This window comes from Lepisma saccharinum, chromosome 14, assembly GCF_977018435.1.
Source record: "Lepisma saccharinum chromosome 14, izLepSacc3.1, whole genome shotgun sequence".
Taxonomy (NCBI): domain Eukaryota; kingdom Metazoa; phylum Arthropoda; class Insecta; order Zygentoma; family Lepismatidae; genus Lepisma; species Lepisma saccharinum.
Window position 1 is genome coordinate 49443033 of NC_139242.1, and position 23934 is coordinate 49466966.

General features: G+C 38.4%; 1 protein-coding gene across 11 annotated transcripts in view; it reads right to left on the reverse strand.

Moving 5' to 3' along the window:
* LOC145998865 (band 7 protein AGAP004871) overlaps positions 1-23108 on the reverse strand; it is a 280450-nt gene extending 257342 nt beyond the window's left edge. For 6 of the 11 annotated variants that reach the window (XM_083135557.1, XM_083135556.1, XM_083135555.1 and 3 more), the window contains exon 1: positions 22920-23105. The gene's annotated coding sequence lies outside the window, so the exon portion shown is untranslated. Of the gene's footprint in view, positions 1-22919 lie in introns of all 11 variants that reach the window. The other 5 variants (XM_083135548.1, XM_083135546.1, XM_083135547.1 and 2 more) reach the window with 3 other exon arrangements.
* Between the last annotated feature and the right edge of the window lie 826 nt (positions 23109-23934).

A 23934-nucleotide genomic window follows, 5' to 3' on the forward strand; every position in this document is an offset into this window, starting at 1 on the left:
TGAGAACTGAGCTGGGAGACTGTTTTGAACCTTTTCATGAGAGTTTGCATGTGAACTGTATGCAAATTGAGTACTATTGACTGTGCATGCTTCTAAGTTTTGCTGTTGTTTTACATCAACTCTGTGAGACTGTAGACAGTTTTCCCTTTTCAAGTTGTTTTTATTGATTGTATTTGTATATGTTTTGGGGACTTAGCAGTTTTATGTTATGAGGCAGTTTGTTGTAGAATAGTTTTACCTGGTTGTTTTGAGGTATTGAGTGTCTGCTGTTTTTCTTGTAATTATTTTCCTTTTTGTGTTGTGTATTTGACTATTTTTCGTAGTTCATAGTATTTAGAACAATTGTTATTGACTTGTAGATGTAGGGAGTAATAATCCTTTGCAAGATGCCCTATACTTTAGTCTGAACATTATTCTTAGTGTTCACTTTTGAAGCCTTAGTATTCTGGTAGTAATTCATCTGTAATGTAGGCATTTTTCTGATAAATTAGACTCACTTAGTTGTTTCAGCAGGTAGAAGTTGCATGATGGATTACTGCTGATGATGCTAATCTGCTCTCCTTATGTACTACGTACGATGTAGCTTATTTGAGTATTTGGAATTTTGTACTGAAAATAAGATTGCTTGTCTATCTTATTCCTATGTTGTTGAGTTTGTCCATAAGCAAGCCATGTTTTTACTCTATCATATGCCTTGGAAGAATCTAGATATATTGTGTTTGCAGTTTTATGTTTCTCTAAGGTTTCAGCTATGTAGTTTTTTAAACTGTGCTATGGGTGTGACTATTGATTTCTCTTTCTGGATGCCATGTTGGTTTCTGTGTATTCCTTTTGCTGCTTGACTTTGACCTAGGTTGTTTTTTTTTCCTTTAAATCTCTCTTTTTCTGTCTCTCTCTCTGTGTGTGTGTGTGTGTGTGTGTGTTGGTGTGTGTGTGTGTGTGTGTGTGTTGGTGTGTGTGTGTGTGTGTGTGTGTGTGTGTGTGTGTGTGTGTGTGTGTGTGTGTGTGTGTGTGTATGTATGTCCAAACACGTTCAAATCGTGTTATTTGAGTAAATATTAGGCTAAACTTGTGAAATAAACAGATAAAAATTGAAAACTCACACTTTGTGTGTCGAAAATGTAACTAAAATTCTTTCCTGAACAGATGGAATTGTGTTATTTTAGTAAAAATAGTTATAAACTTGTAAAATAATAAATTAAAAATTGAAAAAAATGTCTTTGTGAGTAAAATATAATAAAAAAATGTTTCCTGAATAGATGAAATTGCGTTATTTTGGTAAAAATAAGCAAAAACTTGTAAAATAATAAATTAAAAGTTGAAAAAAATCTTTGTAAGTCTCAAATATATTAAAAAGTGTTTCCTGAATAGATAAAATTGCGTTATTTTGGTAAAATAATAAGTTAAAAGTTGGCAAGACACACTTTGTGTGTCCAAAACTTGAAAAGTAAACAATTTAAAATTGAAGAACGCAGTTGTGTGTTGAAAATATAATAAAACCTCTTGCTAGAATCGTTTAAATTGTATTATTTGGGTAAAAATACATAAAAACTTGTAACATATTTAACATAAAGTCAAAGTTTGGTAAAAAAAATAAGCTCAATATTATGTTAAATAGCACACAGTAACATACATTTACTAACTAAATCAATAATCAAAGGGTCCTAGGTTCGTTACCCCGTGATAAAAGCAAATAGTGAAAACTTTAGGCCCCATCCCAGATAGCTCTCCCTTCTTCATAGTACAGATAAAAATCCCTTACGCTTCGTTCTCCTTGTTCAAAGTAAAGTTCTCGCTCCAATCTAATTGGGTATCCCAAAATCCTTTTTTTCTTGTGTTCTCGGTAACCTTGGGCTACTTTGACAGAAACTTGTTCTGACAAGCAAGCGTTCTACCCTAAAACCTACGCTACAGAATTCAGTGCCTTGGAGGCAAACCTGAGCGGAATATTAATTGGCGGCGGAAACCGGTTCTACAAGCGACGCATAGCTTCAGAGATTTGACCTAGATCGCGCAGTCCTTGACATCCTTTGTTCTAGTGTTCTAGAAAACCTTGGCCTACTTTGACAGAAACCTGTTCTGACAAGCAAGCGACACACAGTTTCAAAAAATTTGACCCTTGCTGCGCATTCCCAGACATCCTTTGTTGTCTGGTTCAATCCCTCCCCTGCCCTACGGCGTTGCATACCTTTCACCTGTTCTTGCGTTCTAATTAACCTTGAAAAAACCATTTCTGATTGGTCAATCGGGTTCTTCCTTTGTTCTGGCGTCATTGGACCTAGATCGCATATCCCTCAAATTCCTTTCTCGTCTACCCTCGGCGCGGAGTTCACCGTCTCCTGTTTCAAACCATCGTCTTTCATAACATAATAACATACATTATTACAAACATAGTACACTATAGGCCTAACCATTTATTACCGTTGCATATCGCGGGTTCGAGTACCGGGACCGTCCCAAATCGCAATTGGACCATTAACACCTTTCATAGCGGTTCATAAACCATAAAAAACTTATTTTCAATATTATAAACATTAATTATTAACATTTTATACATTACATACTTTGCAGTAATGAATATAAAACCCTATGCATAGCGTTTAGTACTTCTAATTACCTTCTATATACATATTTTTTATAAAATAAATAATTATATATTCATAAAAGTTATAAACATGCAAATACATAAATGTAACGTATTCTAATGATATGCAAATTTATTCTAAATTATGCAAATGAGTTCTAAGTACTTGCAAATAAATTCTAAGTACGTGCAAATAAATTGCGAATATTAAATAGCGACCGGCCTTGGCGCGGATACCATCTACTCATACTTTTCTTTTTAAATGTTTTAATAAAATTGCAAAGCAGTAATTCTCCTACAACATTCTTCAAATTGCTCGTCCATCTTTTTATCTTGTCTGCTCTGCGCAATGCCTTATGGGAACAAAAGTCTATCGACAAGTACGATAACAAGTATCGTGTGAGGCGAAAACTAGCAAATTGGTAGCCAGTCCAGCGCCAACTATGACATTCCTACTGGAAATCCAACTCCATGAGATTCAAGCTTTATACTCTGCCCTGGGAATCTCTGGAGCAAGAAAACGAAAGCAAGTGTCTGCGTAAGTAGTGACTGGAGAGGGTTCGACCAATTAACTTGTGAGAGGAAGTGAGTGCAGCTACCAGCCAATTGCCTCAGCGCGCACTGCTTGATTTCACCAACTCCCTTTCTTCCCTTCTCTTCCGTTATGCGCGGCCTTGCTCCGCAGACTCCCAGGACAGAGTACAGTAACAAATCTTCCCCTGCAGTGAGACCGCTAATGAATGGTTGAAATCTATAGAAAATTGAAACAGGAAGAAAAGTTATACAAGTGAAATAACCATTGTTCTTTATTTCAGGGGGGCGTCAAGTGACCCTCCTTGGCTCTGATCATGTTATAACAGAACAATTCCATTTACGAAATATGCTTAGCATCTGCTCAATTGGTGGGCACATGCAGAACTAAAACATTGTCAAAGAAACTCGCGCGTCCCCAAGTAGCTTCAGAAGTTCATGAAGGCACCTTCAGATCAATACGGAAACAATCTATCGTTGTTGAAACATTACGCTGTATGGAATAAAACAGAACATTGGAGAAGTGGTGTATCGATTGTAGCCGCTGACATACTTGAAGGCATGTGGAGGCAATTTTTCTATTGCGGTCAAACAAGCAGGGCAACTATTACAGGCATGCATGAACAATGAAAGACCATTAAAGACGGAACAGTTCACAAAATCGGGAAGAACTGTTGCCAAGTCAGATGTTTACAAATCGACATGAACTCATGGAAGAGCTTCACACGTGAAGGATCCTTGATTGAGAAATGTTCTAAGGGGCACAGGTCAACAGAATCCTTCCAGAGATTCCGATTAATGGAGATTTCACACCGAAGCGACACGTGTCACTTGAGGATCTAACCAATCGAAAAGGCTTCTGCTGCCTGTTAGCCGATACCGTCCATTGGTTCGTTCCAAAGCCACATTTGTCGCTTTGGTCTGAACGCCGGCTTAGAGGCTAATGTCAGCAGTGGCGTGTCCAGGATTTTCGATAGGGAAACATGTGTACATTTTTTAAGTAGTCAGTCCTCATTTTCCTGCCTGTGACTTTCTATTTTTTTAGAAATACTGGACCAAAAGGTGCGGGGGGGGGGGGGGTTTATAACCTCCACCAACCCCTCCCTTGGGCACGCCACTGAATGTAAGTGATACTTCAGATAGAAGCGACGCGTGTCGCTTGGTAACTGACTCTCATAAATAATGGCACCCTTTCGAACCGAAGCGACACGACAAACTGCACACGACGCTCGGATTATGCCTTTTTCTCACTACCGTGCATCGTGCCGCCTCGGTTAGCTATTCGCGCATGAGCGGTGAATGTTTTGATTTAAACTGAAGAGGTCCGTGTCGCTTGTTGTCCGTGTTGTTTCAGTCTGAAAGCTCCATAAAGCAAACTAGTTAAAATATTTCGTATTTGTTCAGTACAATTTCAAATATTTTAACAGTTTAGTTTTATAATGTTTTAGTACTGTCAATGATAGTGTCCTGTGTTTTGACTTAAAGTCCTACGTTTGGCGAGAATATGATTCTAGAGGTCTGGTATCCCTGTAGTCATCCTCTCTGTATCCATGGACATGTTATTGGTTTTAAAGGTATATTCGAACGGTTACTGCTTTGTTTAGCTGGTACATCGATTACTTATACCATTAAGTTAACCACGAGAGGAACGTGAGAGGAATGACGATAAATTACTTCCTTTAGCAATGAAATACTTTTTGATAATGTAGCCCTAACAAGTAAGTGAAAAACAATGTTTTCGAATGAAAGCAAGATTGCCACAAGCAGGACATTGCCCCACAATTAAAAAGCAAATCGTGCCGTTGATATTTATCCATTTCATTATCACGAACATTTCCACCCTCGTGCCGTGTCAATATTGACCAAAGCGATCCATCATTTCCACCCCAAAAGCTTTTAAGCAATGTTCTCGATTTTGCACGCCAGGGGGAAGGAGGGAGAGAGTCCCATTGTTTCTGCCTGTTGCGATGTCCTAATTATCTGGTTACCTGTTCCAGTAACGGTTTGTCGATGCTCATTTGTTTTTCCCTTTTTCATTATGCAAGTTAGTCTGTGACACAATGGGCACAATGGAACGCTGCTGCCACCTGGTGAGAAGTCCTCAAGTTTCATCGATAACTCGTACACGTGACCTATCGATATTCCTATATTTTGATTGCTTTATTTTAATATATGTTCGTAATCGTACATTACGTCAAAAGTAAATATTGGTATTTGTAAAATACAGTTCAGGAGTGCCCTTCTATTCGGTTATGTTCGCGCGAGGTGAATGGTATAAATGGTAAAATTCAAAAAGTAAATTCGAAATTTGTGATCGCAAGTCTCAAAATGGGAAGTTGTCACGTGTATATAGCTATTTTTAATGGGAAAGCATGGGCTATATGTTTTCAGGTTATTGGACAAAAGCGTATTTCGTATTTCGTTGGTCAATCAATTTTATGGGATTTGCGGTATTCCAGCGATGTATTTGAGCCAAGGTTTTGACAGTGGCGAAGCGTAGAGTTCCTAGCAGGGTAGGCACAGAAGTTCGATAATTTCCATTGGTTGCTTAAATCTGTAAAAAGAAAGGGAGGGGGGGGGGCTATGTCATGGAGAGTGGTCCAATGTCTCTCCAGGCCGCTTCTTTACTTGCCAGTGGCGTGACGTTTTCAAAAGTGTTGTTACCAGCCATCAGTACGATAATTATGTCTTAGACGTTCTCCTCCCGCCCACCAGATATCATCGATCTAGATTTTTGTTCATTTCTGGTTTTTTATTTGTTTGTATTTTTTCAACCCCTGATTTATGCACACACCTCCAGAAAGAACTACCAATCATGAGACATCGCGTGAATCCAACGAATAGTGCTCGAGCCCTGTTGTCAATTCTTCATCACTATTTTCTAAATTTATTTATTTATTTTGCAATTGAGGTGAAAAGGGCTAGAAGAACCTCATAATTTTCGGGTCAGTCTGACGTTTGTGCCGTGAGCAGACGACAGAATTCCGCACTTTCAGCGACTGTCACTTTGGTATGTTCTATTGCTGCCAACTTAGTTTTTTTTAGCAAGACTTCCTCGCACTGAGGAAAACACCATTGTTATCTGTTGTCTAACTAAAGAAATGGTTGTAGTTAATTCCAGTCTTGGCTTTCTAGATAAATGAATTTCTGACACCTGTATGTGCAAGTAAACATAATTTAAATTTTGAATATTTTCGTCTCATTTGTTCTCCTCTATGCTAATCGTGACGATGAGAATGTATGGAGAATGAATTAAAGATGATCAGGAAACATTGACATGACCACAATTAGGTCACCTGGCTTCGTAACGTGTTAGGATGACCACTACGGGGCTACACAAGGTGACCTCTCTCATTCAGTGTGTATACTTCGCATCCTAGTTTGTTCTACCCTTGTGTTAGTAGACACCTATACGTGATAATAGAACATAGGATCCTTGTTTGGGACCCGGCAACACGACACGTTACTATGTAACATATAAACAGGTTATAATAAATGTAGTTGCTTGAGAGAATAGAATCCCAATTTTAGGGGCAATTTAGCTCTTTTCTGCCAATCCAATGTGACAACACTGGCCTGTTCCGCCAGACCTGAAACAGACATGGCCCGCGTAATAACCTAATAACCTCATAACTGTCTTTGTCCTAAACCCAAAAAAGTCTTCCCTTGCATTGTACTCTCATTCACCGCCCTCTTCTCTTGTTATCCCTTCAGGGTAAACGAAACTGCCTACCTCTTCGCTTGTGTCGGCTGCATAAAAAAATGTCTGCTTGTAATATTTATTCAACGACAGTGTTAACGCATTAAATAACGTTTCAACAACTTTGAATTTTTAAAAATATTTTGCTGTCAATTGCCGCTGCTACTTGCAAAGGAAAATATAGTTGAAAACATTTTAGAAATGATTGTTATAAGAAGGAAACATGAAAGACCAAAAGTGGGTCCTACCTTACTGATGATTACATCTTCACTCAATTAAGAACTCGATTGTTCTTGTTGTTCTTGCATTTCAGTCCAGCACTTCTTGCATAAATCTGATCGCTGCACACGACGCGAATCAAAAACAAAGCTCTACCATCACGAACCTCGCGCTCCGAGCCAAGCTCCCTTCTAGCGTCGTGAGCAGGAGGCAAGTTTTCACAGAGGGGGAATGAGAGAGGGAATCCCCGTTCACGATAAAAATAAATTATTATATTCGCAGTGAAAGTAAAACTACTTTGTAAATATAAGTCGTAACTATCATTTTAATTTACGCAATTTGGTATGAAGACTTTGGACTTTCTGTTTACGCTACGGTGTTGGGTGAATCGACAAGACCATCAGAACTCTGACCAGAAAACGAAGTCAGAACTACAGTACACCGTAATTTTCAATTTCACTTACACTTGTCGATGAAAGGAAGGAAAACCTAAGTTTCGTACAAAATATGGAGAATGTACAATGAAATAGAAGTCTCTCTGCACGAACACAGGCTAATGTTTATCAAAAATGCTGGTACACCACAAATTTCCAACCCTGGCGGAAATGCAGTGTTGCTGATATTCTGTTCGTCCTCCCGAGCACGTTATAAGCATACGTACAGTACTCGTAAGATTAGGCTTCCCGCATATACGACCGTAGGACGGAATGTGAAGAGAAGAGGCCCCAGCAAATGTGCCTCACTCCGTGGAAAGTTCGTATACTGGACAGGGTTAGAATTTTTTTGTAATTATCATAAATGAAAATTCCAAACTTTCCCATTGTATTACATATGTTTTGACGAAATAAGTAAATACACCTTTAAAAGAGTAATGGCGTGGGTAGGCCCGGCCTCCTGGCCTCATAAGACGCTTCGCCACTGGCCGTTTTGGTATCCTAACATGTGACATAATTTTGAATGTGACTTTGGGAACAGAAGCTCAGGTGATATTCAGGAGATATATGTTTTTAATGAGCATGTCATCATACATAGGTGTAATTTATAACTACCATTATTAGTTTTATTTGTAATCAGTACCTACATAAGTACAAATGTCGAGCCGAAAAATATTTTAACCCGGATTCATAACCGGTACATTCGCCTTATTACGTTTTCATCCCCCCCCCTCAATACAATTTCGCGTGATTTATGTGACACGAACTTTCTAAGGCGAAACGGGACATCCCATTTCGCCTTACACACAAAAAATTTCCCACCAGGGAATATTATCGACATAAAGGGTCATTATTATTAATATAATAAATAGAGACAGGATGTTTAGGCACTAAAAACATATAAAATAGGCAGGCAAATAAGCACTTATAATTTTCAAAATAGGCAGTAAAATAGGCATTAAAATACAAATAGGCAATTAAAAAGGCAATGAAATTTAACTCAAAATAATGAAGATTGACATACAAAAAGAAATAGGTGTTTAAAAAATATAGAAACATACCTGTACATTCTTTATAGTTGCTTAAAATAAACCAGGAGCTCATCATTAGAGACAGCAGTCCAATGTTGTACTTAATAAATCACTGCAAACATGAGTCACTTCAGCCCAAATTGTTTTATTGTATAATGACTACACACAATAATCTGACAAAAGAAATTGTTGGCTACTTCCAACCAGTACGCAAATTATTTAAATATACACTTTATCACTGCACACAGGGTTATTTCAGTTAAAAAATTTACGCTATATATTCCACACAGCAGTTCGAACTAAGAAACTGTTTAAATGCATTTCAAGTTTGTACTGTACGGTTTGGCAGTTTGGTTGCACATCACAACAAGGTATTTCTTCAGGTGATCAACCGACAAGTTATGTCTGCGATCGGACAACACATTTTTAGAATTGAAAAAGAGTTCAGTCATGTCCCAATTTTAAAGAAAATGCCTAAAATAGGCAATATCTGGCATTTATGAAATAATATAGGCAATATCGTATGAAATAGGCAAAAATAGGCAAAAATAAATTGCCTTTAAATGAAGCTAATCCCTCCCCCCTGGCCTTTGCAACATTCGTTTTCATCATATCTCTAACAGGGAAGAATAGGCATTTTGCCTAACATCCGGTCTCTAGTAATAAAACACCATGCTACATTGATATAACGTGAATTTATCGCGTGTTTCTTGGACTCATACTAAGAAATTAACCTAACCTAACCGAACCTAACAAACCTTCGGCGAGCATCGCAAGAGCTGGATGGCAGTCGGGCGAGATCAAGGACGGACCAGGGACACCCTGGCGGAGAGCGTTGGTGGCCCTTAGAAGGGCCGCTTGGTCCGACTGAGAACCGCAGGGAGGGAGATTGGCCGAGGTCGGTGCTTCTGGGCGACATGGTGGGGAGCCAAGGTAGACAACATCACAAGCTCTACGCTCCCATTATGAATTACCCTTCATGTCGATAATATTCCCAGGTGGGAATTTTTTTGTGTGTAAGGCGCCTTACAAAGTTCGTGTCACATAAATCATTTGAAATTGTATTGGAGGAGATGAAAACGCAGTAAGGCGAAATGGGATACGGCGAAACGGGAGGACACGCCTAACGAAATGCTACTGGGATGTTTGTGTCGGGGGATTTACACACACACAAATATAGCCACTCTTTATTTTTATGGGCTTGCGCATTTTTAGCGCACTTGTGAAAAACTCAACTTCCTTTTTGTTTCGGTAATTTTATTTTACGTCGCATTACTACCTCTTGGGTTCATCGCGAAGATGAGGATGAATGATGAACGGATGAAATAGATGATGGGACAATCAAACATACACCGATGATTCACATCGGCTCTGTGCCCGATAACTTAGTGCGCAAGTCTCATGATCTTGCCAGCGGAAGGTTCCAAGTTCGAGTCTTTGTGTGGTTAAACGTGTGACTCTTTGTGAGTATCTTGGTTCTAATCATGATTCGTCTTCATTTACCGATTTACCCTAAAGATTCAGAAAAATGACAATGATAAAGAAAAAGGACATTTATACCTTACTCATAGTTACTCCCCTGTGACATCTAGCGCCAAGTGTAGTAACTAAGAAATTTTCACATTCACTTGCCTTAATATAAAGAAACAGCTGCACTGTAAAAATTGATTTGTTTGCACTAACAAAATACTTTTAATTAAGCTTCTTGAAAACCGTAAACAAACAATTTGGTACAGTTAACTAAATTTGGTCATTTTGACTAAATTTTACTGTAGCACTAAGCAAATGTGCACGGGTACTCAAATAACTTGGTTCTGGTGAAGAATCATTTGTTTACAGCCTATTTCGTTATGAAGAACTATTTTTTTTTAATGTAAAGAAACTGTGTGTTATCTAACATTTTTATGTTGGGGGAAGTGACTCCCATGACCCCCCTTACGGACGCCATTCTTGAAATTAATAATTAGCCATCACAGTATCGATCACCGTTTTTTTTCTTTATCTTGACACGTGTTACAGTTTCCAGCAATAAAAGCATATTCAAGTGTTTGGTTCATAAAGACACTGGAAGAATCGATGTAGTTGCTGTAATTTTCGCACAAGAAGAAAGAGCCTTTGTCCTCGATTAGAATACAGGAGCGTTAATTACAAACCATTGCCATGACGGATGAGAAGAAATATGGAAGCTCTGTTGAAACATTCACGAGCATGCCAGAGCCTTCAAGAATCGCTGCTGGGGTCAAATCGATTCCTCGTTGATTAATTTATGCGCACACATGCATACAAGTTGCCCCCATAATGGCAAAACAAAGCCTGGCGTTTCGAAATACATTCCCTGCATGCGAACCCGTTTGGAAAGCATTTTGTATAGCGTTACGTGATATAATACACGATAAAGTATATAAGTAAGTAATACGGTACAGCTGCGTTGGTATATTCATGGATAAATTCAGGGCAGGAGGATGCACCAATTTGGATAGAAATTTTGTATGAGATTCTGTTCTTGCAGTTTCGAGGGAAAGGTCTGGGGTTGAAAGGTACATATTTATCTATTCCTTCTTTCCTTTTATCTCTCTTACTTCTTCTCTTTCTATTTCTTCTCCTCTCCATTTCTTTCGTTCTTTCTGTATCTTTCCTTTCTCTCTTTGCGTTTATTTCTGTATTTTACTCTGTCTCTCTTCTCTTTTCCCTTCCTTTTTCTATTATTTCTTGTTTCTTTCTTCCTTTATTTCTGTATCCTTTTGTCTTCCTTCCTCTATTCTCTGTCTCTCTCATTCTCTCTCTCACCTCCCTTTTCTTTCTATGTTTCGATATCCTTTTCTTTCTTTCTTTATTCCCTTATTTTCGAATCTGTCTCTTCCTTTCTTTCTTCTTCTTTCTATCTCCTTCGTTTCTTCCCTATTCCCTCTCTCTTCTATCTTTGTCTCTATATGTCTTTCTTTTCTTCTGTTTTTTTCCTTTCACTGTTTGTGTGTTTTTCTTTTTTTTTTTCCTAGCGTCTGTCTTCTTTATCTTTCTCTAATTTCATACAAACACGACTCGACACGACTAAATAGCTTCCAGTTGAAGTAACACACTAGGGATAAGCAACATATACAGCATGTTTGGTCATTCTGATACAAAATATTGCATATATTTAAGAAAGCCGACCTCCGTGATGTAGTGTAGCACAGCACGCTACGACGCCTAGGGGTTCCGGGTTCGAATCCCGGCCTGGGGATGGTTGTTCTTTTGTGAGTGTCCCCTCATCAATTTCATCATATCATCACTCATCTTCATCGTCGCAATTAGCTAAAATTTGCAGAAAAGCGACGCTAAATAACAAAAAATAAATTCCAAGTGACAAGGGTTGCTTGTAACTTGCCACTTCGGTCTGAAAGGAGATTTCACCCTGAAGCAACAAGCGATGTGTGTTGCGTTTCACTTGAGAATTTCCCAAATCCTATTCAGGCTTGCGTAGCCTGTCATGACGCTACGGTGTGAAACGTTTCTGCTGATTGACTCGTTTCCAAGCGACATGAGTCGCGTGCCGCTTCGGTGTGAAATCTACCTTACGGTTGCAATGCTTCGCCAAAGAAAGTGGTGAAAAAATATGGTTTCAAGTTTTCAAATATGTTCTCTTTCTTCTCGATCCATTTGCTTCTCTCTCTCTTGCATTGTCTTCTTGCTTTCTTGTATATCTCTATTTCTCATTCATTCTCACTTTCTCACCCATTCCCCCCATCTCTGTCTCTCGCTGTGTGTGGTGAAATATCAGTTTCTATTTCTGGCACCATCACATCAGTTGAGCATGTCTGAGAGAGACAAAACAAGATTCCTAGAACTGATTCCGGTTGAGGGGCACATTCAGCTGTTCGAATCACATAGGCTCTGGCCCGATTAGCCAATTTTTGATCAAACTCGGACGTAAAACAATTTTTTGTCAATTGCTGTCCATGCATTATTAATATATTCCAAGGCAGAAAGAGGAATACCTAAACAGAAAAACGATCTGGTAAGTACGTATACTCCAGTACACAACTTACAGCAAACGTTCCCCTTACCATAAGTAACGTCTATCTCTTTAGTTAATCACGATGGCGAATATGAATGATGAACTGATGATATGAATGATGGGAAAAACATTTTCTTCTCTAAAAACTCAATATGCTGATCAAGGCAGAAATTTATTATATTCTAAGACATAAACTAAACGTTACGTTTCAACCTTCTAGCAAGGTCTTCTTCAGACTCTGTACCAAATACAAATGACAATCTTCTTTTCTTCTCTCGTTCCTCGCATTAGCTACAGTAAGCAATGTAAGAAGAAGGGTTGGCACAGACTGTCCCACTCGCTAGTTGGTAAAGAAAATGGTGTACAGTGGGATGCATAAGTAATACCAAGTAAATTGTCCACCAGTATGTTTATTCTCTTTGTTTTAAGCAAAGAGTGCATCAAGAATTGAAACAAAACGTCCAACTAGCTATTGACAACCTCTACACCAGTACAAATAATAATCGTTTGGCGTAAAAACATAAAGAACGCAAAAGAAAAATTAATGAAAATAGTCGTGGACAATTTGCCGACCAATAATTGTGCATCCCACTGTACAGGGTCAACGAGGTTAGTAAGAAGGTCTGTTTTATACAGCGTATATTGATACACTTGTAAGTTGAATTGTATCTTCTGCAAATATGCTGTATATAGAGAAACAAACTAATTGAGGTGAGTGTACAACTTGCATGTAGAGTCTGTTCCAGAGATAGCAGTAGGTAATATAACCATCGGTATTTTCGTTCTTTTCTTACTTCTTCGATCTTGTCTTCTTAGGAAATGAGATTCTACTGATGTTGCAGCAGAAGTTGCTTTCTGCATATTCGTGGTTTTATTTATATTCTCAAACCCCACGTTGCGTAAAACATAATGAATGACCATGGTAATGAACAATTTGGCTACTCTTGCATGTGACGTTGGTTATAAACCGGCCCAATGGTTACGTCAATTTCCAATGGAGGCACATAGTGGTTAGGATCGAACTTTAAACTGTAAATCCAGTTTCGATTAGCCTATCTGTGCATAAAGTGGAGGCACCTGGACGTAGCTTAAGATTTTGAAAATTATCGTCCCTTTCAAGGATGCAGCAGGATGATGCAAAATGCCACCACGTATCAAGGATCAGCATGGTCATCATCAATTCATTATTCCTGGAGAGTTTCATCAAAGGAACTATGGCCACGGCGTTCGCCCGATTTCACACCGCCGGATTACTTCCTGTAGGGTTACCTCAAATGGACAAGTGTAACAGGTTAAGAATCATCACAGAGCTGCAGGGGCAACATCCGCCCGGCATTGAGACCGTAACGTCGATTGTTACGCATGACATGGAAAGACTTGTTCCTGCACGGTACGCAGCGATGTTCGTTGAACCCTGGAACCTGCGGGCTGGCATTGCAAGTGTTGCACGTTCTACGTACATCTTTACTCAGTTGTATAAAGATCTGTATAAAATCGGTTTTGCAATGCGAATTAACAGTGATAATGGATTTTCAAAACACGTGTAAAAAGCTTCAAAACAAGATCAATATTGTATTCATAGGACTACCTAATACTAAGAAAAAGTTGTATCGCAAAATTGAAAAGAACGGTTTCTTAACAAATTTTAAAAATCTGAAAATTAAGAGTTGTATAAAAAACCTTTCTGCCTGCACCATACTAAAATTTCATCACGATCAGACGATCCGTTTTTGATTTATAGAAGTTCAAGAAGAGCTATTGTTTGCAAACCTCCAAAAAACCGGCACTCTTTTGTTCTCATGACGATAAAATATATAAAGCATACTCGAAGAAAAATTTCGTTAGCATAGATTAACGCAGAATTGAATAAGCTAAATTTTGATGTAACTCGTTTTCTTGCAGGTTTACTGGTTAATTTTTAATTACAGTCTAAACTCGAGAATCTATAATGTTTAATCCAATAGTAGTTATCCCCATACTAAAACATAAGAGTAATCCTTCTCCCCCAGCCTCAATCAAACATGTTTCAAAAAGAGCACTGTTTGGGGGGTGGGGAGGGAGGTCTTATATGTAATGTTCCGAAAGAGGTTACTGAAATCCCTCCACTGTAAATTTTCCAAGTACCACATACATAACAATTTTATGAATGTTAGAGACAATGGTTTTTGATGAATATGAAATATTAATTGGGCATTATCCATTGTCTATTACCTTGACCTATACGTAGTGTCCAGGAAACGAAGGCAAAAAATGGGAGGTTGTCGGAAATAATTAGGGGAAAGCTGAATCTTGGTGTATTGTTAGACCATCATAAGAGATGTATTTTACCAAAAATTCCCACCCCTCCCCCCGTAGCTTCTCCCCCTACGCCCCCCTGAACATTCAGTATGCAGTGTTTTGGGAAAATGTCCATATCTCTGAAACTAGTGGATATATCAGGATGTTCTTTTTTAAAATTTCAGTGACAACATTACATTCTGTAAATTTGGTCCTCTTTCTGTTCTAAATATTTCCAATGGTTTTTGAGTAATTTTAAGGCAAAATGAAAAAAATGTCAATTTTTATACTTACTTTTTCCTTTTGGCCCTGTATTTTCGTTATGAATGATAATATTGGAAAATTATCCGAACAAAAGTTGTAGAGTATAAAATTATCTTTCATTTGATACCGATAATGACAAGCTGGCTACTAAAATTTGCCTCGTAGCGAGTCAAGTTTGAACACGCGCGCGCTTTCACTCGCAATGTGCGCTCCCCTACTCTGGCCGCGTTCCGCAAAAATACGCACATTTTGATGCTTTTTGTTCATATGTGCTACAATTAAACAATATTTTTAATAATTTGTAACATTTTATAGTAGCTCATGTGCTGTTGATGGATAGAATATACATTTTTAATTGTCTCAGTTTGAAAATATTAAAGTGACATATAAAAATCAAATATTTGCATTACTTACCTCTGAAAAATATCATTCTTGTCTGTCATTCTCATATTGTTGAACTCTACACATGATTGTTTCAAGTACTTTTTCGTAGCTTAGTTACACTCTGTACCGGGAATCTGCGGAGCAGCACCACACACAACGGTAGAGAAGGGGAGAAAGCGAGTGGGCGGAAAAAACAATGCACGCTGCTTCAAACAGCTGGTAGCCGAGGCCGCGTTTCAGGATCTAGGTGTCCCATTTTTATTGCCTGTGACTGTACATGACACAAGCTGACAAAATCAGCAATTTCTCCGTTTTCCAGGTCGCTTCTCACGGACACCATGCGACCAACCAAACAACTTAAGGCCGAACCACATGGAACTGGATATCCAGTTAGTTGGCGGTGAACTGGCTATCTGCCCTGATGTGATGGCTGACTGCTTGGCTGGTTTGGAGGAATAGGACGTGTTCTAATTGCTACTGGCTTTCCTCGACTGGATTCTGTGGAACAGCCAATCAGAGCAATGTTTGGACATGTGAAGATAATCTGTGAGTTTGAAAAGGGGAGTTTTTTGTCTGTGGTTTCCGAGTGTTGGCTGTTTTGTTAGTTTCTCGATAAAAAAAGAAGCAACGAAATGACGTGCATTGCATTCGTGTTCAGTTCATTAATATTAAGGTATTTATGCAAAGTGATGAGATGTGTACGTGACAAATAAAATTAGCCGAAAATGAAAATCCTGTTTATTACAAGTGTACCTATTAAATTAAATGTTTGATACTTTTCTTTTTTAGTTTTTAATAAAAGCACCAAGCAGTAATTCTGCTATAACATTCTTCAAATTGCTCGTCCATCTTTACAGTGCAGATTGTCTGCTCTGCGCAATGTCTTATGGGAACAAAAGCCTATCGACAAGTACGCGGTAACAAGTATCGTGTGAGGTGAAAACTAGCAAATGGGTAGCCAGTCCAGTTCCGTGTGATTCAGGCTTTACTTAACCGTTTTGTTTCTCCAGGAATGTGTAACGATTTCAAGAACATGTGTATGTTGCTCTTGAAAAATCTATTTATGGAACGGAAAGTATCGATTCCGATTAGGGTTTTCTTTTCGAATACAAATTCTATTAGTTACTACGCCTGGCAGCCTGTTATTTACATCGCGTATTATTTCCAAGGTTGATGGGAAGAAATTATTATAGCAAGGTTACGTCAGCTTTTTGGATAACAACTGCAGCCTCGGCAAAGGTGTGCATTTTATCAATACTACTGCGCAGAAAAGCTTTGTTTCTTGACTGTTTCTTGCATAGAAATGCATATTGACTATTTGAGCGAGTAGGCTACTGAAAATAGAGCGTGTATGGATACAAGAATATCAGATTCGTAACGTCCAAGGTTCAAATCTCGCTACTAGCAACTCTGACAGATTTATTCATATTTTTTCTCTGTCCGACCAGACGAAATGTTGGTTGGCGCTTGTGATCAGACTGACTTATCGAGACTGGACCTACAGTTTGAATTGGATCGGAATCAGTTTGTTACCCTTCCTGCTGGACGAGCGAGTATTCTAGTCTCGCCAGAGAAGGTCGCGGGTCACGTCAGTGTGGCTTCATCCATCTCATGTAATCACTAGGGGGCGGATTTTTAGCTGCTAAAAAGCTGGAAAATATTTATCTTTTATGTTCTAAAAACAGCGAAAATATGTGGCTAAAAGTAAAAAATATTTTCATTCAAAAACTGTCAATCAAATCAATAGATGCACGTGCCAGCAGGACCTGAGATGCTTGTTACTTATTATATTACAATGGACAACAAACACATTTCCAAATTGTCCATTGAAAATGCAAGCGGATGATGACTGAACAATGTCTTGTATTGCGAAAACGACCTTTCTACATCACACATATAGCCAGATGTGCACATTTGAAGTGAAGGTGTCATGCACATTTACACCATCAATATCACCTACATTTCACTCTCCAGAACCTGAGCAATTTCACACAGTCTATCATATTTTGTGGGGTTTCTTTCGAACAGATTTCGGAATTTGTCTCTAAGCACTTGCATACGTGTGTCTACTCCTTGATAGAGAGTTCAATGTCCTTTGAACTCATCAACTGCACTAATGTCCTTCACTGTCTCGGAAAACACTTGTATGGAAGTTTTTAGTTTATCTATGATGCCACACAAAAAAGCTTAGTTTTGCAGAAGGAACCCCAAATCGTTTGGTCAACATCCATATATCAATAAAACTTGCCGTTCGCCGTGCCGAAGTGGTTATCATATCGCGCTACGACGGCAGGGGGCCCAGGTTCGATTCCCGGCCTGGGCATGGATGTTTGTGAGTGTCCATTCATCAATTTCATTACATCATCACTCATCCCAATCTTCGCAAATTAGCCAAAAGTGGCACAAAAGGCGAAGTAAAATAAAGCAATCAATCAATAAATAAATCTTGAAGTATCGCAATGAAAGACACGTTAGTTTTGTGAAACTTGTTCACAAAGCAGGCAAAAGCTTGAAAATTATTTGTTACGGAGTCCCGAATAGGATAGTAATTAACAAATTCACCGTCTTTCATCCGTTATATGCATTAAGTCCAAAATATGCACTTACACAAAGAATTCGGAAATTTTATTTTGTTTGGAATGTCTAAAATGTGTACATTTTATGTTATTTCCCAAGAATCATGTGTTTTATGTGCTAAAGGTAATTTTATGGATTTTCATGTGAAATAACACTTCGCAGATTGCGTTGCACACATATGGTCGGCACTCCTATACCGAGTTTGGTCGACTTTCGAAGCAACAGGAAAGATATGTTTCTACCTAAAAATCTGCTCCCTAGTAATTGCCGTTCATCCTCGTCACCACGATTAGCTATTAGTGGAAGCAAAGCGGCCCAAAAACGTTATCATATCAAACAGCCCCCCTAAATTACTTCACCGAGGATTGCGATGCTGGAGTGGTACTAATGAAGCTGACCAATCATCCTGATCCCTTCTTAGTCAGCCTATCATATTCTGGTCGTGAAGGTGCAAATTGACTGATTCCTTTTATTTAACTTAATTTGCAATATGTGGAATTTCGAAAATCATTTACGGTACAGTAAGGTTCACACACACACAAGGAAAAGATAAAAGAGAAAAGAATGAGGCATGTATGAAGAGAAAGAGAGAGAAAGAGGAAAATGAGTAGATAGAAAGAAAGAGAAGAAAGAAATGGGGAAGGAGGCGAGAGGGAAAGTCACAAAGAGAAGAGAGGAACAGGGCATAAAAGAAAGTTAAAATATGATAAAGAAACAGGAAAGAAAGAAATAGGCAAAGATAGAAAGAAAACGTTAGACAAAATATAGAGATAGATAGAGAAACAGAAAGAGAGAAGGAATGAAAAAGAATGTATGCGAAAAAGAGAGAGGGCAGGGGGAGAGAAGTGTGTAATCTTAGTTGCCATGACAATCTAGGAAAGTGAAGACCACCTAAAAATATTTCTTCCACCCTTAGACACCGCTGGATCTCGTATTACTTTGTCTCATAGAGGGGTAGGAACAGTAATAGTTAAACTTACTGCTCCGATTAAACTAAGTGACTTTTTCATTGCAAAACCTAACGAAAAAATATTTTAAATCAATAATAATAAAACTTAAATTATAATTTGGGTTATTTGTTCCTGCATCAAAAATATAAATTTCTAACAGTCATAACTAAAAATCTCACAGACACTTACGCAATCAGTGTATGCAGAGGGGGCTGGTGTGGTTGCATCCCCTTCCGAAATTTTGATAAAATTAGCATTTTCAGATAAAAGCAGTGAAGAACAGGGGGGACAGAGTGGTAAATTCAACCCCCCATTAAAATGACCCTCGATTGTCATTAACGGTACGGTACGCATATATTTTTTTTTACAATAGCTCGTAACGTCCATGCAAGGCCTCAACAAAAAAGGTTACTGAGTCGTCGTTTGTTTTGGTTTTTTGTTTGTTTGCTTTTTTGTCTTGATGTCCTCGACACGCTGTGGACGCTTGTCTGTGTTGTTCGGAGAAACTCTATACATAGCACACGATGTTGTAACGCTCCACAGACATATATAAATCTGGTCTCAACAAAACGTGTTCAGAAGGAAAATTTGGCATTGTGAGTGACTTCAGAGAAGGTCTTCCTTCCCTTTCGCTGCAGACTACAGCGGACGATGACAGTGGCGTGCCCAAAGGGGAGGGGCATAAACCATCTTTGACCCAGTATTTCTTTAAAAAAAAAGTCAAAAATAGAAAAGATGGGAAACTTCTACTAAAAAAAGTATACGTAACCCCATGCCACTGATGATGCAACAGTATTATATAGTGCGATAACCTGCCTAATCTAATTTTTTGTTTCCTTTGTTTCTCGTCCAGTTTATCCTCAGATAGGCTAATTCGGTCTGAACCTACAGTTTAAAATTAGATCAGAGCGACTGTGCAATTCTGCAATATTGTTTCACAGTGAATCGAACCCTTCCCAGATAGCACGTGAAGCTTGTTTCTGCTAACTATAAGCTTCCAGCAGTCACACTTGGCACTTGGCAGCAAGCTTGACAGGTGATGCCCGCCACGCTTGCACGTGCAAGCGAAGATCTCACTTCGCATAGAATCAGACACAAGAACACGCGCACACCAAGTTTGGGTTATCAAGCCAACTTCGACAATCTATACGTAACCGTTTGTGCGCTTGACACAAGCTCGCGTGCTACTTGTTTGATTACAAAGCGATAGCTTCACCACTACTCCATCGGGAATACCTTGATTATAATCCAAAGGACACACGTGTGAATAAAGGAGCACTTCGCAACAAATTCGAGAAAGCCTTAAATCTTGCTTTTTATTATCTCATTCTATCCATTATTTTGTCCTGTCTTCGTTTCTCTCTCTTCCCATTTTTCTGTTTTTCCTCCTGCTTCATATCTATATTTTTGTTTCCTCCTTTGGAGGAATGTATTTCGAATAGTGAAATTGTAGCTATATTTTATTACAAATAATATTGTTTAGTGTTATTTACAGGCTGTCAGTTGTAGTGTAGCAATTAGCTGCCATGACCAAACAAAATAACGAGAGACGTTTTCACAAGAGACATTAGAATTATGTTGACTGCCATAACTTGGGCTGTGGGGACGGAAAGTTACAAAAAAATTGGATTAGGAAGGAAATATTAATAATCCTGACGTTAGACTGAAAAAAAATTCGGGAAATTTTCGAAATTTCCCCATGCGATGAAAATCTCGAATGGTACACACTATTTCCTCTTCAAGTGATTGTTTTTTACACTTTTGAAATAAATACTACGAATATCAAGAAATTTCAGGCAGTTTTAGTGCAGAAAATATCAAGAATTAACCTCTTTTAAAGAAAATCATTGAATTTCTCGGCTGTTCTGGATTACGAAAAGTCGGGAAATCATTTCCCGAAGTCGGATCTGACTTTGATAATACACACCTGTCCTTTTAATTATTACATTTTTTACAACACGTAAAAACATGGATCAGAGGTACCATGAAGGGGAGTAGATTAAGAGGTCTCTGATATCTGTGTATTGTAAAAAAGGCAAAATAACTGTTCATCTACAACGTGATAGATGTTTATGGAAAGGAAGAAAAGCTAATCCAGTTCCTATCAAAATAGTAAACTCAAGCTTGAACTTTTATACACAGCCTAAGTATTTTCAATTCAATTTGAATTTTATGATTCGTAAAGTAATGATAATAATAACAATAGCCTAATATTAATAAAAGTTTCTATGATTAAATGGCAAGATATAAATGCAGTCTGCCCCCCCCCACCTGAAAAAATACTGCAGGCGCCCTTGATTTCCTATGTCCATTTTCCAACAAATTTTACCTTTTTAATAACAGAATATAAAACTGATTGATTGATTCATTTGATTTCGCTTTTTGTGCCACTTTTAGCTAATTTGCGAAGATGGGGATGAGTGATGATGATATGATGAAATTGATGAATGGACACTCACAAACGTCCATGCCCAGGCTGGGATTCGAACCCGGGACCCCAGGCGTCGAATACAATATAAGAATTTATAGGATATCGCTCTCATAAATTTTAAAAGCTTTCCACTCTAACATAAATTTTCATAGTACTTGTCTCTCTTATTCACTCACACGCACAAACACATGCACATCACTCTTATACAATTCTATTGTTTACATTACGCACAAACGCTAATTTCCATATTTTGCGTCGAATATTTCTCCTTTAAATTAACTTCACCATGATATGAACGGATTGTGATGAAGTACTCGATAAAAAAAACTCAATCTGCTATCCGAGATTTGAATTCGGAACTTTCAGTTTTGTTTACAGTACAAGAATATTTGAACATGGAGGTGGGTTCTTGTCTACAAGTGCACGGACACGTGTGTACGCGTATCTCTGTGTGCGCGTGTAGTAATAGTTTTAGTTTTTAGAATATTTGCCTGAATGAGTTGCAAGTGAGTTGCTTTGTAACGTTTTGTCATATTTCCTACTCGAGAATTAAAATTACATTTATGCAACCATTATAATAATTCATGAACATGAGAAATTATAGTGTATCGTTGAGTGAAAGGAAAAGTAGAGGCATCTGTGTTTTATTCAGAGGCGTGCCCAGGCGCGGGAGGCGGTAGGGGTTATCCCCCCTTCCTTTGGTTCCTCAAAATAGAAAGTCAAAAGCAGGAAAAGGTGGAAAAATGAGGGCTGACTACTAAAAAAAATTACACGTAACCCCCATTTCAAAAATCCTTGGTACGCCATTGGTTTTATTCAGCTTGTACTTACAGAACCCTACAGTTTCGCAAGCAAGGTCCAAATAGCCTAAACATGGGGAACAGCAAAGGAGGAAAATTAGGAAAATTAAATGCTAGTTTACTAACATGGATACACTACTTTGTTTAGCCGACCTCGGTGGCGGAGTGGTTTGCACAGAGCACTACGACGAAGGGGTCCCGGGTTCGAGTTCCAATCTGGTCATCGGTCTTCTCTGCGAGTGTCCCTTCATCAGTTTCATCATGTCATCATTCATCCTCATCTTTGCAATTAATCAAAAGTGGCAGAAAAGCGAAGTAAAATAAGCCAAATCAATCAATAGAACAAACACCTTGTTTACCCCTCCCTCGCTGTTTTTTTTTATTTTTGTCTATTTCTTTTCATTACCCATTTTAATCACCACGCAGTAACCCAGAGTGACCCAGAAAAAGAACGTAAAACACAAATGCCAATTAGCAACGGTTATTGTATATTTATTTATTTCATTCGTATATGAATTCCGAATGATACATTATAATATATTTGTTGAAATATTGTATTTATAACAAGCTTAGCAGGTCTAAAGAAGGTTTTCACATTTGCATAATCTCACGCGTGTCTAAGCCAGGTATCTTCAAGACCTAGGCAGAATTCTTCAGTGAAAAGAAAGACATTTCACAGGAATATCAACAGTTTATAACTAGAGGGCATTACTCAACGACTAAACAAAATACAGTGTACTCACCTCGCCACGCTCCCAACTCGTCGCTTTCAGGATTGCTGGTGAAATATTTTAGCCTGTTTCCCAAATTGGCACTGCTTTCAACAGACTGGAGATGCTGTGGTTTCTGTCACAGTTGCGTAGATCCTTGAGCTGTTTCCATCAGCTGTCTTGTCTGGCGAGGCTTGGATCCCAAATTGTTTCTCCGTTGTCTTCTGCTACGGGTCTTTGCATGCTGACATCTATCGGCGCGTCTTTGAAACATTAGCTACTACAGCGTTTTGATCGATAAGTTGTAGAACGCACGTTGCAAAACACGCAACTTGTCAGCAAACCAAGACCAATTTCCGCTTCGGACGTAATAAATAAGGCAGCAAAGGCAAGTGAGGGACTTATCCGTTTAGTTATCTTACGGAGGTAGGTACGTGTTTCTTTAAAGATTGCTACAGGTTACGATCAACAAAATAGGCTTCCGCGTTTAAAATTTGAAAATTCACATGTTGACCTTCATCTCTTGGATTTCAATCATTTTTGGAAACGAGTGTAGATCTTATTTTTGTATCATTTTGTATGGACACGTGCATTTTTTCTAATATAAGAATATGTTTTCCTATTTCTGGGGTTTTTCAAAAATCATTTATTGGTATTTTAATTTATTAGGAATAAATAAATAAATGAAGCCAGAAAGCGCCCAAGATCAAAAGTCAGCAGCTGTACATATTGTTAGGATGAACTCAATGATATGGTGGTCTATTTTTGTTCAATGTTCGAAGTTCAACAGCTCGATATTTTCGGGTGTGTACTCTATATCAATTAAATCATTGGTAATGGTGTTTTTCTATACAAAGGACCCTGCACTCTGTCCCCTCTCGGTTTGTGTCTCGTCTCTTGACATGGAAGTATTTAGTGTGGGGTTTTGGGGTTTCAACCCCCCCCCCCCTCCCCGGAAACTTCTGGCACGTTGGATTAATGAAAGTTCAAAAACCAAAATCAGTAACTCATTTTCGAAAAAAATATTCAAAGTTTTACAAAAGTTCAA